The sequence below is a fragment of the Phascolarctos cinereus genome, unplaced genomic scaffold (assembly GCF_003287225.1).
Source record: "Phascolarctos cinereus isolate Bilbo 61053 unplaced genomic scaffold, phaCin_HiC Scaffold_9;HRSCAF=440, whole genome shotgun sequence".
Lineage (NCBI taxonomy): Eukaryota > Metazoa > Chordata > Mammalia > Diprotodontia > Phascolarctidae > Phascolarctos > Phascolarctos cinereus.
The window spans coordinates 119,911,596-119,925,194 of record NW_027556402.1 but is presented as its reverse complement, the minus strand read 5'-3'; positions in this window follow the sequence as shown (position 1 = coordinate 119,925,194).

Genomic DNA, 13,599 nt, shown 5'->3' with positions numbered 1-13,599 from the left:
AGAGAAAGAAGAAAGAAAGAAAGAAAGAAAGAAAGAAAGAAAGAAAGAAAGAAAGAAAGAAAGAAAGAAGGAAAGAAAGAAAGAAAGAAAGAAAGAAAGAAAGAAGAAAGAAAGAAAGAAAGAAAGAAAGAAAGAAAGAAAGAAAGAAAGAAAGAAAGAAAAAGAAAGAAAGAAAGAGAATGAGAAAGAGAGGAAAGAAGAGAGGAAGAGAGGAAGGAATAAAAAAGGAAGGAAGGAAGGAAAGAAGGAAGGAAGGAAAGAAAGAAAGAAGGGAAAAAAGAAGAGAGGGAGGCAGGGAGAGAGAAAAAAGAAAGAGAAAGAAGAAAAGGAGGGAGGGAAGGAGGGAGCAAGGAAAGAAGCAAGGGAGGAGACTGGATTATGACCAAATCATCAAAGATGATTAAAAATTAATAGCTTACCCAGTACATAGGTCTCTCGTGTCAGGAGGTGGCCTGAGGCTTTGAATGCCGTGCTATAATTGGCATTGATTTCATTTTACATTTGAAGAAGTCAACCTTTTTCTGGCTGCTTTAGAATCTATATATTTAAGAATCTGATTTCAATTGAGTGCTGATCCAGCACATAGCTCAATGCCTGACATAACAGGCACATGAATACTTGGGTTGAAATACATTGAAATAAGTCAAGATAAATAAAAATGATTTACCTCTTTGATTTAAGGTCATTTTTGCAGCAAATATGAACTTTGTTGAAGTATTCACCATGTCTTCCCTCATATCTGTGATATGGTCTAGTGTAATAGCAAGTGGGCTGGGTTTGGAGTCAGGATTACCTGGCATCAAACCCTGACTCTGACGTGTCCTAGCTGTATCACTGAGGGCAAATCATTTAAGCTTTATGAGAGGCATTCCCCAATCAATGTCTATCAATCCACAAGCATTTACTAGATTTATTATAAGCTAAGAAGTGTGCAAAGTGCTGGAGATACATAGGAAAAGCTAAAACAATCCCTTCTGTCAAGAGTCGTACATCTGAATGCAGGAGATAATCTGTATTACACACACACACACACACACACACACACACACACATATACATATACGCATATAAGATGTATGCATATTATGTTTAAAAATGTGGATAAGTAGTATAATTTATTCCATGTCTTGTACACCTTCCAAAGGACTATGCTGAAGTCCTTTATTTTTATCATTATCCCCATCCCTACTTTGCTGTGAACAAGGGAGACCTTCAATAAACAATGAAGGTGACAAGGATCCAGGGGATCAGTCAATCAGTCAACATCGATTTTCTAATACCTAGGATATGCCAAATACTTGGCTAGCTGTTGAGGATACAAAGGCACTAAAACAGTGACTGCCATAGAGGAGCTTCCATTCTGTTGGTAGAGACTCATTGTAGATATAGACATACATATAGAGGTGCAAGGTAGCTTAGAGAGAGAGGGCAATAGCCTTAGAGGAGATTAGGAAACGCCACATGTAGAAGATGGTGTTGGAATTGAGTCTTCAAAGAGCTAGGACATTCCAAGACGTGGCAGTGAAGAGGGAGACAGGTGTAATGTCATGTGGGTGCCAGTGAAATTTATTCAGATACTCATTCTGAGACTGTCATGTGATTCCCAATTCCAGAGAGATCATCTGGAAGAATCAGATTATAATTGTGACTTGGAATATTAGAAGAAACTGTAACTTTCAATTTTTTGGTCAGCATCAATTATGTTGTTGGCATAGTGAGCACCCTGTAAAGAAAATCCCTCTGGAAACTGCTCAGCAATTTATAATCTTGAAGAATTCCTTGAAACACTGAGAGATTAAGTTATTTGTGCAGGATCACAGTCATTAAGTGTCAGAAATGGAACCTGAAATGAGGGAGCTCTGACTGAGGACTTCTCTATATACCTATGCCATACTGGCCCCAACCTTAATTTTGTTGTAGTTTAGTCGGGTCATGGAAACTCCTTAAAAGCTTCTTGACATTTAAAGACAGTGGTTAGAGAGAGGCAGTTTCATTTTAATGTAAGAAAGACACAACTAGCGCTGTCCTAACTATGTAATGGAGTTTTTATGCACAAAGATACCCATGACTGTACGTGTTCAAGTAGAAGCCAAATGATTAAGTGTTAGGGACAGTGTAAAGGGAGTTTCTACTTTAGATAAGAAGTTGGAACAGAAAACCTGTAAGAGAAGTTCTTCACACTTAGGTACACACCGAGATTTAATGGTTACATGAAAATGAAAAGGAAAAAATACATATATACTTCTTTTCACTAGATTTAAACTAAAATTTAACATTTCCTTTAGTTATGCTTAAAAAATACATATTCTGAAAAGTCCATAGACTCTACAAGACTGCTGAACACAGCCATGACACAAAAATAGGTAAGAAGCCCTGATCTATAAGATTCCTTCTGATTCTCAGATTTAATAAGACAAAATTGCTCAACTTCAGTCTATCTTGCTCTCCTTTCTTCTACACTTAGATTAATCTCTGGTGAGAGGATGGTAAGTGGATGCCAAAGGTGGATAAGCAGCCCTGAAAAGGACTTGGCAAGCCCTCATACCAGTGGTTCTAGTCTTCTCTGAACACTCCACACCTTCAACTCTCATCAAACTTCTTGAGTTAGGGGGATGTCTACCCCAAGCACATGAAGACCTCTCCCTGGCGGAAAGGATCGGTGAAGACAATTTGCTCCAACAGCCCCGAAGGAGCTGTGGAGTGCTTAGAGTTGGGTTAGACATGGAAGACACCAAGGTGATCCACTGCATCCTAAGATATTGCCAGTTGTCCTAACTTTTGTCTTGTCACTGGACTTCCATGATTGGAAGACAGAGTGAGACTGACATACATTTGGTGCAACACTGCCTCACTTAAATCCAGTACGTGCAAAGGTCAAAACATCACCCTATAATGTCGTCAGTCCTCGTTGAAAAAGCCAAAGATGAAAACAAGATTAATCCTTGGGAGTTGGGTGTTAGGCTAGTACAGTAGATAACAGGACAGTCTTAGAGTCAGCAAGACCTAGATTCACATCCCACCTCTGACATAGTGCCCATAGACCACAGGCAAGTTACTTAATCTCTCAGTGTCCTCTCCCTTCCTCATCCAAGGCTCTAAACTACAGAAGAGTTGCTTTTCTGCTTTAGTAGATAAGGATTCCCTCACTGAGAATTCCCTATACTAAGGAAATCACAGATATTGATTAGATTATTCTCTCTCTCTCTCTCTCTCTCTCTCTCTCTCTCTCTCTCTCTCTCTCTCTCTCTCTCTCCTCTAGAAAGACAGTGCTCAAATTTTCAAATTAGAGTATTGCTTTTCAATGTCAAAAAATGTGTAGACTTTCACATAACTTTCACATGAAGGTAATTTTATTCATCATCCACTGATTAAGAAAATTGATGACGAAAAATATAAATCAGAAATGCTTTTAAGGACATTTATATTTTATTTATCTCAATAGTGTCTACACACTTTGAAATTAATTAGTGAATAAAAAAACATTTATTAGGCTCTTATTGTATGCCAAACAATGTGCTAGGTACTGGTAATTCAAAGATAAAAGTAAAGATAATCTTGGCCCTAAAGGAGCTTACATTCTCATAAGGTAAATACTTATAGGAGAATGGTGGCTAAGAAGAGATATTTTGGTTGCGAAAGTCATGAGAATGGTGAATGGAAAATAGAGAGTAGATTAGGACATCCTTTTCAACAGCAATGGCAGTAATAATTAGATTATATTTCTAGAACAACAAACCAGGAATTTGTGTGAGTAGGAGGATATGCCAGTATATCTAGCATGTATGTGCTCCATCATGGTATATGGAAAAAGAGTTTAGGTATAAATTGAAGAGTGGAAGTGTGGGCCAAGTTGTCATTCATTAATGAAGACAGTGGGCCACAGGATGGAAGCCCTTGAATTGAAAAGATTTGGTTCTCCAGAACATGATTTCTGATGTAAAAGGGTAGCTGATGGGATAGGGAGAGCTTTTTTTTTTTTTAATAGCTATATCTGTGCACCTTTTATTTAGTCTATGGAAAGTACATTTACTTTTTTTTCCTTCTCCTAAGTCCTGTTAAATATTTACTGAAATTAAAAAGTCAAAATAATGCATAATAGAATACAGATTTTCAGGTCCTTTGCAATAACTCTGTCAAACCCCAGACACAGGTAGTTTCACAGTTTGGCAACTACTGCTCTAGATAATGTGTCACAGCATGCATGCATGCACATATGCGTGCACACACACACAACATAAATGTTATTGTAGTAAAATAGTTTGAAAGACATCTAAAGACAGACTTATTTCAACTATAGTCAGTAAAACAAATTTCAGCCCCATGGGGTTTGATGCAATGTGACTTTTCTTGTATCATGGTGCCCAAGTGGCTGAGTTAAATTATGAGCCTCCTTAAGTAATAAATGTCTATGGGTGACCTACATACTGAGAAAAACATCTATTCTTTCTGTCTCTGTATTACGCATGAGACCCACTACAGAATGCAACAATGCTATACCTAATTTGCTAATAGTTTGTCAATCTAAATCAGAAAGAAAAGGTTCTCAAGTGCTGGATGAATAAAGCAGTGGGATGGCAGTGTATGTGTGTGTGTGTGTGTGTGTGTGTGTGTGTGTGTGTGTTGGGGAGGTGTATTTGTCTGAACATGTGATTTCTTAGACATGAGAAATTCACAGGGTAGAAACTCCCTCCAACAATACAGATCAAGGTTACTAAAAATGTAAAATTATTTGCTCAGGGTCACACGACCAGTATGTGTCAGAGATAGCATTCATAATCAGCTCCTCCTGATTCTAATTTCAGAATCCATCATGACCAACCATCATGCCTCACTACCTATCTGTACTATGATGTAGGAGACAAAAGCTGCCTCCTAATTGTCCACCCCATTTTATGTTTTGTCTCTATCATTTAATCTTATAGCATTCCTGGCAAGGAAGATTTGTCTGAGAAGTTATAGGGATAAAATCTTAGGGACTGATCTTTGCTTGTGAAAACTTGATGCGTGCTGGGTGGCCATTAAGTACGTATCCTGTCAGAAACTCAATCTTATGTTGGTAGGGCAGCCCACCCCTGACTCATGTCATATTCTGGTAAGTCTGCATAAAAGAAGATTGTCAAGTAATTAATTAATTAGCTGAGAACAATGCTCCTGAAGTAGTTACACCATCTTCTAATATACTTATACCTGTTGCCTGCTGCAACTTTCCCTGACATTTCAGATGGTCTGGCAAGAGGGGAACACTCACTGATCCAGGGAAATTATTGACCTAGGGGTAATATCAAATACAGTTCAGAATTATTAGTTAAAGAAATTTCCTGTCTCTCCTTCAGTCTGATCTGGGAAGCTTTTGCCTTTATAAGATATACACAATTGATGTTTCTATAATCATATGATTTACTAAACATAGCCCCCCCAAAAAAAAAAGCACCCTTTAAAGAGACTACCAAGCAGTCCATCTTTTTGGAGCCCTTTGCCTAATAATCTACCAATTTCCTCTTGGTTTAAACTCTCATTTCTTTAGTATTTCTGCAGGATAGCCCCATATCATCTGATTTGACCTATTCTAGAAAGAGAAGAGAGGGGAAGGCATTATTCTGTGTGTGTGTGTGTGTGTGTGTGTGTGTGTGTGTGTGTGTGAGCATGTGTGCATGCACATGCATATATGGGTCTGGTGGCTCACTTCTGAAGCTAGAATTTAAATAAGAAGTCAAGGACAGTAGAGCCACACAGGTCAGCCTCTCTAGACCTGATTCTCTTTCACATAACTGACATTCTTTGGACCTCCCTCTCCATTTGTTTCCTGGTCTTTATCATGACCAGACAGCTTCCACAGTGCTAGCTACATTTCAGCTCCTAATCCTCACAGGTAGAGTTTCCAGCCATTTAAGCTTTTGTTCCTACAATCTAGTCTCAAATCTCCCTCTGCCAGTGTTGGTCATAGCAAATAGAGGTTCAAATCTTAGCTGTCGGAAAAGCGAGGCCCAATCTTCAAAACACACTGCCATCTGCCAGCCTGCCAGGGAAAACTCTCAGTTCCCTTTATAACAATTCTTTTCATTATCATTTCCTACTCCTCATCCTCCCAACCATCCTAGGATGTGGAATGAACACCCCAGAAGTCTCCACAGGGTAAAAAAAAAGATTGAAATAAGAGTGAAGAGGGCAGGGCAAACCTGTGCAAACCTTGCATAAATCTTACCATCCCACCATCTTCTTAGTGCAGATTCCTGTTCAAACAGCCAAGAAAAGAATTCCAGAGAATGATGGGGAGGGGGTTGGGGGAAAAACACTGTGGCCCCAAGAAATACTCCATTGTCCTAATCTCTGTCCATGGCCTGACATCATTCTGGGCCCTGGAGCAGAAAGAAGTCCAGAACAGTTAAGTGAAATCTGCCCTGGCCACTCTGGCACGGACATTTGACTATATCTGGTTTGTTTTGGTTTTGGTGGAGATGATTTTTTTTTGTTGTTTTGCACATGAAAAGCTCCATTAACTATGAGGGGTCCAATAATGTCTTCTACAAGGGAGTTAGGGAAAAATGGCAATGTCATTTTTCTTAGTGTTTCAAGTGACAATTAAAATATTCTCCAGACCCTATATGATATATATGTGTGTATATATATATATATATATATATATATATATATATATATATATATATATATATATATATATATATATATATATGTATATGTGTGTGTGTGTGTGTGTGTGTGTGTGTATAGAATGAACAGAGATAGCATTTCCTGTTCTGTGCTTATAAAATGAGAAAGACATAGATACTAGCAAAATACATCATGAGGTCCTTTCTGTACCATATGAGTTTGGGGAACAAATCAATTGGTGCTACAGTGTTCAAGAGGATTGAGAGGAGATAAAAAAAGAAATACAGCAGATGTGCCATAGGAAAAGTAGCAAAAAAAAAAAAAGGACCTCAGTTAATTTCTAACAATTCTGAGATTTGATGTAAGCACAACTCAGGGATCACCTCCCTCACATCCACTTTGCTGCTGCTCCCCAGATGTTGCTGTTCTCTCCCTTTTGAAATTACTTTTCATTTAATAAGCTCTTTGAAAAATATGTTGCTAATAAAATGAATTTCACTGTAAACATCTGAAAAATCTAAATACAGACAAAAAAGATTCATTAAATGTGTTATATAGTTAGATATCTGTCCACCAAAAGAAAAACAGCATCATTCTGTAATAAGACATCTTCTCAATGCTAGATTTGGCCATATAAGGGTTCATTACCACTGGGCTTGACTTTTAATGTTTTTCATACATGATCTTCAGTAATTTGATCAACTTTTCAGGATAATAAATGCATTGTGACAAGTCAAGAATTGGTAGCATTCAACATTTCCATAAACAGACATGTGGAAGAGACAGCAGTGAGTAGGTAGGTAGACTAGATACATAGATAGACAAACAGACAGAGACATACATAGAGATAACACCCATAGCATTTACCCTGGAAGACTTGTTAGACTTAAATGAAATTTTATATATATATATATATATATATATATATATATATATATATATATATATATATATATATATATATATATATATATATTTATAAAATACTTTGTAAACCTGATAATACAGTCACATATGATATATATACACATATACATACATATATGTGTGTATGTGTATGGATATACACACACACACATGCATATGTGAACTGTGTATAGATATAAAATTGGAAAGAAGTTTGGCAGAAATTTTGTTTAGGCCAATAGCTTACACAAAATACCACAAAAGCTCCAAACAAATAAATGGTTTAAATATAAAAGATTATGTGGGGAAAAAAGTGGCAGAGAATTGAAGGAGCTGTCTCACACAGTTATGGTTAGTGGAAGAATTCCTAACTAACTTGAAACAGAAATATCCTTAGAAGAAAAATAAATATGTAAAGTTAACAGCCTTTTACATGAACAAAATCAATTCAGATACAATTAGAGAAATTGTTAATTGAAAACATTTTGTGACAAGTATCTCTGACAAATGTCTGATATTCAAGTTATATAAGGAATTGATATAAATTATAAGGTATTCCCTAATGGATAAATTCTCAAAGGATATGATCAGTTTTCACAAGATGAAGTGAAAATTATCAACTACCAGATGAAAGAATATTCCAATTCTCTCATAATGAAAAAGTAAAAATTAAAATAACTCTGAGGTTTTAGTTCATATTAATGAGATCAACAAAGAGAACAAAAGACAGAATTAATAAATCCTGGACAGGTTGTGAGAAAACAGGCATACTAATGTACTATTGATGAAGCTGTGAATTGGTCTAATCACTATAAAACAATCAAACAAACTTGGAATTCTGCTAAATTATATGTGCTCTTGACTCATTCATGCCACTATTAGAATATACCCTCTAGGAGGTGAAAGAGAAGAAAAAAATATACACATGCACACACACATATACACACTGCATATATGTGTGTATATGTATGTGTATATATGTATGTTTACTATCATATACCATATATGTGTGTCAATACATATATGGGTGTGGGTATGTATATGTGTGTATGTGTGTATGTATGTACGTATGTGTATGTGTGTGTATCAGCATGTAATAGTAAAAAAATAAAATAGTAAATAGTATATAACTGGAAGAAAAGTGGGTGCTCATTGATTGAGAAATGGCTGAACAAATTGAGGCATACAAATAAAATATAATCATATTGTATCATAACAAATGACAAATTTAGAGAAACTTGGGAAGTCTTGTCTGAATTGATGCAGAACAAAGTAAAGTTAGGAAATCAATTTGCACAATGACCACAAGTATGTAAGATTTTTAAAAAAGTGAAAGTCTTCCTAACACTGATGAATGTATTGACCAATAATGCCATAAGATTATTTGATGGTAATGCATACCTCTTGCTTATTGGCAAAGAAGCAAATGAGCATAAGTGTACAATGACATGCATGCTTCCAAAAACAGAAAATGTGTTGACTGCCACCATACCTAGTTGTTATAAAGAGAGTTATTTCTCCAAGAAGTAATGATAGGAGAGTCATTAGGAAATTACAGCAATATTTTAAAAAATGGAGAGAGAGAGAGAGAGAGAGAGAGAGAGAGAGAGAGAGAGAGAGAGAGAGACAGAGAGAGACAGAGAGAGACAGAGAGAGAGAGAGAGAGAGACAGAGAGGAGAAAGAGAGAGAGAGAGACAGACAGACAGACAGACAGAGAGACAGCGACAGAGAGAGAGAGAGAGAGAGAGAGAGAGAAAATGAGTTAGACAAGAAAAAAAAGAAAGATCTATCCCAAAATATTTTTTCCAACAGTTCAAAGAAAATTATGCTCAAATGCCATAGAAGTTGTTCTTCACTTAATTGTTTATCTATAAATCTTGGGTCTATTTCTGCATGTAGACAATTCAATGAATAGACTTAGAGACCATTTATACCAATTCCCCCATTTTCCAGATGAGGAACTTGAGATCCACAGAGGTAAAATAGCTTGTTGATAGTTATAAAGGTAGTAAATGACAAAAGACAATTTGAACTGACATCAAGTTCTCTCATCCCAAACCTACCACAGTTTCTAGGGCATTTCACTGACTACTTTTGTCTACACATGTAGCTCATACTGGTTCACAGAATTCCAGAATTTGACTAGGAAAGGAACCCAGAAGCCATAGCTAATTAAAAATCATAGATGTAACATTCTAGATAAGTGGTCATCTAATCTTTACTTGAAGATTTTCTTAGGAGAAACTCATTACATCCTAAGACAATGCATTCCACCCCATGGAGTAACTCTGTCTTTAATAGGAATACTGAGGAAACACTGTTTCCACATCTATCTGCCTATCCTGGGAACATGACAATAGCTTTGTAATACTAGTATGGGGGTGTGAGTATGTGTATGAATAACTCAATCTTTTAGTCAATTTCATTTAAAATTGGCAAAGCTGGGCTGCACCTGCAGAAGGTGAGTAATGTTCATCTAGCTTGGGGAGAAAGGAAGCTATTTCTAATAACATGGCTTATTTCAAAGGAAAAATCATTTTTGTTTGTTTGTTTTGATCCAAATCCAAAGCCAGAAGGCTGACTTCTGCCATGAAAAGAATGTATTTTGGGATCCTTTTGAAAAATCACAGCCCTCATAGAATCCCCACATGTTGAGCAGGATGTTTATCTGAAGTATAAGGATGAATACAAATCATAGGAATCTCAGTGAACAGGATCATAGAATGGAATTTATTCCACTTATAGGTTCATTAGTTCAAACTATTCTTCTTTTGATAAGATTGCCCATAGATGGAGATGAACCATGCTGAGCACAGTCTCATGACAGTATTCTGCCTCTCCTCTCTATGGTCACATTTTCTTCTTAGGCAGTGTGACATAGTGGAAAGAATACTGGATTAGGGGTCATAGGACCTGGGATTGACATTGAGCTCTGCCATCTACTCACTGTGTGATCTTGGGAAAATCACACATCTTCTGTGAACTTCAGTTTCATCATCTGGAAAATGAAAGAATTGGACTAGATGGCCTCTAAGGTTCTTCCAGGTCTAAATATATCCTATGATACTGTTCTTTAAAAAAATCAAATCATCCTGCTGAGATTAATACTTAATAACTAATCCCCAGGTGCAGGGCCAAGATGGAGGAGTAGAGATAGCAACCCAAACAAACTGTCCTAAAATAGCCTTCCAAACAACTTTAAAATAATGCTTCAAAATGAATTCTGGAGAGGAAGAGCCAAGAAAAGGTCAAGCTGAAACATTTTTTTTTCTAGCCCAAGACAACTTAGGAGGTCAGTATGAGAAGTCTATAACACTGGGGTGGAGGCCAGCCTAGAATTCACATGGCAGTAGAACCAGCACTGAGCCTTAGGGGTGGCTGCAATAGCAGCAGCAGCAGCATGTTCAAGAGCTCTCAGCACAAAGACAGTATGGGTGCTGGTAAACTAGTTAGAAAGAAATTAGAGGGGACCTTTTATTGACGTTGGGTGCTACTGGTGCTTTTTGGCAACTATTGCCCCTACACAGATTCAGGGCAGAGAGGAGAGCTTGTGGTCAGTCACAAGGGAGTAAGGGCTCTGGTCCCAGTTCCAAGGCAGAGAGGAGGATTAGCGCTTGCAACTGCAGGGAAATAGCAACCATTCCAGGGCAAAGACTAGAGTATAGAACAGGATAGCAATGACCACACTTTGCCTTGGATCACACCAGCTTGGAAGCACCAAAAACGTTCAGATCCCCAGAACTATCTCTGAAAACAGCAGCAAGAAAATGTCTGAAGATTGGGATAGTGCCTCTTCTCACAGTGAGCAGAGCCTGATTTTACTGTGAAGTTCAAAGTCAAGAAATGGGCTAGAAGAACGAGGAAAAATAGAAAAAAAAAGTTGACCATAAAAAGCTAGCACAGTAGAAGGAAAGATCAAGACGCAAACTCAGAGGAAGACAATTTGAAAAGAGCTAACACCAAAGCCTCAAAGAACAATTTGCCAACTGGACACAAGTCCAACAAGAATTCCTGGAAGAATAAAAGAAAGTAATATTAGTGGTAAAGGAAAAATGGAAAAGAAATGAATGTGATACAAGAAAATTATGGAAAAAAATTAACAGCTTGGTAACAGAGGGGCAAAAATACTGAAGAAAATAATATCTTAAAAAGAAAAAAAAAGATTTTGCCGAATGGTAGAAAGCAGAATAGGCCAAATGGAAAGAGATACAAAAGCACACTGAAAAAGATAATTCCTTAAAAATTTGAATTGGGCTAGTGGAAGCTAATGTCTTCATGATATATCAAGAAACAATGAAACAAAGTCAAAAGAATAAAAAAATGAGAAAATGTAAAATCTCTCATCAAAAAAAACAACTGATCCAGAAAACAAATGGAGGAGAGAAAATTTAAGAATGATTTGACTACCTGAAAGCCACGATAAAAAATGAGTCCAGACATAATATTTCAAGTAATTATCAAAGAAAACTGCCTTGATAGCTTAGATCCAGATGGTAAAATACAAATTGTAAGAATCTACCAAATATTTCCTGAAAAAGATCCCAAAACAAAAACTCTCAGGAACATTATAATCAAATTCCAGAGTACCCAGGTCAAGGAGAAAATATTTCAAGGAGCCAGAAAGAAACAATTCGAGTATCATGGAGCCACAGTCAGGATCAAACAAGATTTAGCAGCTTCCATGTTAAAAGAGCAGAATGTTTGAAATATTATGTTGTGGAAGGCAAAGGGATAGGAATACAACTAAAAATAATCTACCCCCCAAAAAATAGAGTATATTTTTTTCAGGGGAAAAATAGATAGTTAATTAGAGGACTTCCTAACATTCCTGATGAAAAGACCAGAGCTGAATAAAAAAAAATTTAAAAATGACAAATAAAAGCCTCTAAGAAGTATAAAAAGGTAAACATAAAAGAGAAGTCGTAAGTGAATCAATAAGATTAAACTGTTTACATTCCTATATGGAAGGTGATACATGTGACTCCTAAGAATGTTATCATTATCAAGGCAATTGGAAGGAGTCTACATAGATAAAGGTCATAGATATGAGTCAGTTATGTTGGGTTGATCTTAAAAAATAAGATAAAATAATAAAGTAAAGGTTTGGGAAAGAGGGGTACACTAGGAGAGGGGAAGGGAAAGGAAGAATGAGAAAAATTATCACACAAAAAGAGGCATGCAAGAAAGAGCATTTAAAGAGTGAAAATAAAAAATAAAAAAAATAAAGGGAGAAATGGTGGGGGTAGTGGGCTATTCCTTAACCTTACTGTTATTGGGATTGGTTCAAAGAGGAAAAACTATATATATTTATGTATATGTATATGTGTGTGTGTGTGTGTGTGTGTGTGTATAGGTATACACACACACACACACACATACAAAAAATCAGTTGTATATGGAAATCTATCTTATCCAATAGGAAAATGGGAAGGGATAAGAGGAATGAGAATAGGATGATAAAAGGGAGGTCAAATTAATGGAGGTGGTGGTCACAAGTAAAATAGACCTTTGAGGAGGGATAGGATAATAAGAAAGACAGAGAAGAAGAAACAGAAGAAATGGGGTAGAAGGAAATGCAGAGTAAGTAATCATTACTATGAATGTAAATGGGATGTGCTCACCAATAAAACAAAAGCAAATGGCAGAATGGATTAGAAAATAATCCAACAACAGGATATTTTCAAGAGGCAGTAGAAATAAAAAGACAGAGAATTAAAATAAGGGGCTGGAGCAGGTTATGCTCCAGCTGAAATAAAAATGGCAAGGGTAGCAATCATGATTCCAGACAAATAAAAAGCAAAAACAGACACAATTAAAAGAAATAACTAAGGAAACTACATTTTATTGTAAGGTACCATCGACAATGAAGTAATATTTTTTAAAAATTACCACAAGTTTCTCTGATAAAATTCTCATTTCTCAAAAAGATAAAGAACTGAGTCAAATTTCTAAAACTAAGAGCCATTCCCCAATTGATAAATATGCACAGGATGTAAACAATCAGTTTTCAGAAGAAAAAAAATCAAAGCTATCTAATGTTATATAAAAAGTGCTCTAAATAACTATTGATTGGAGAAATATGT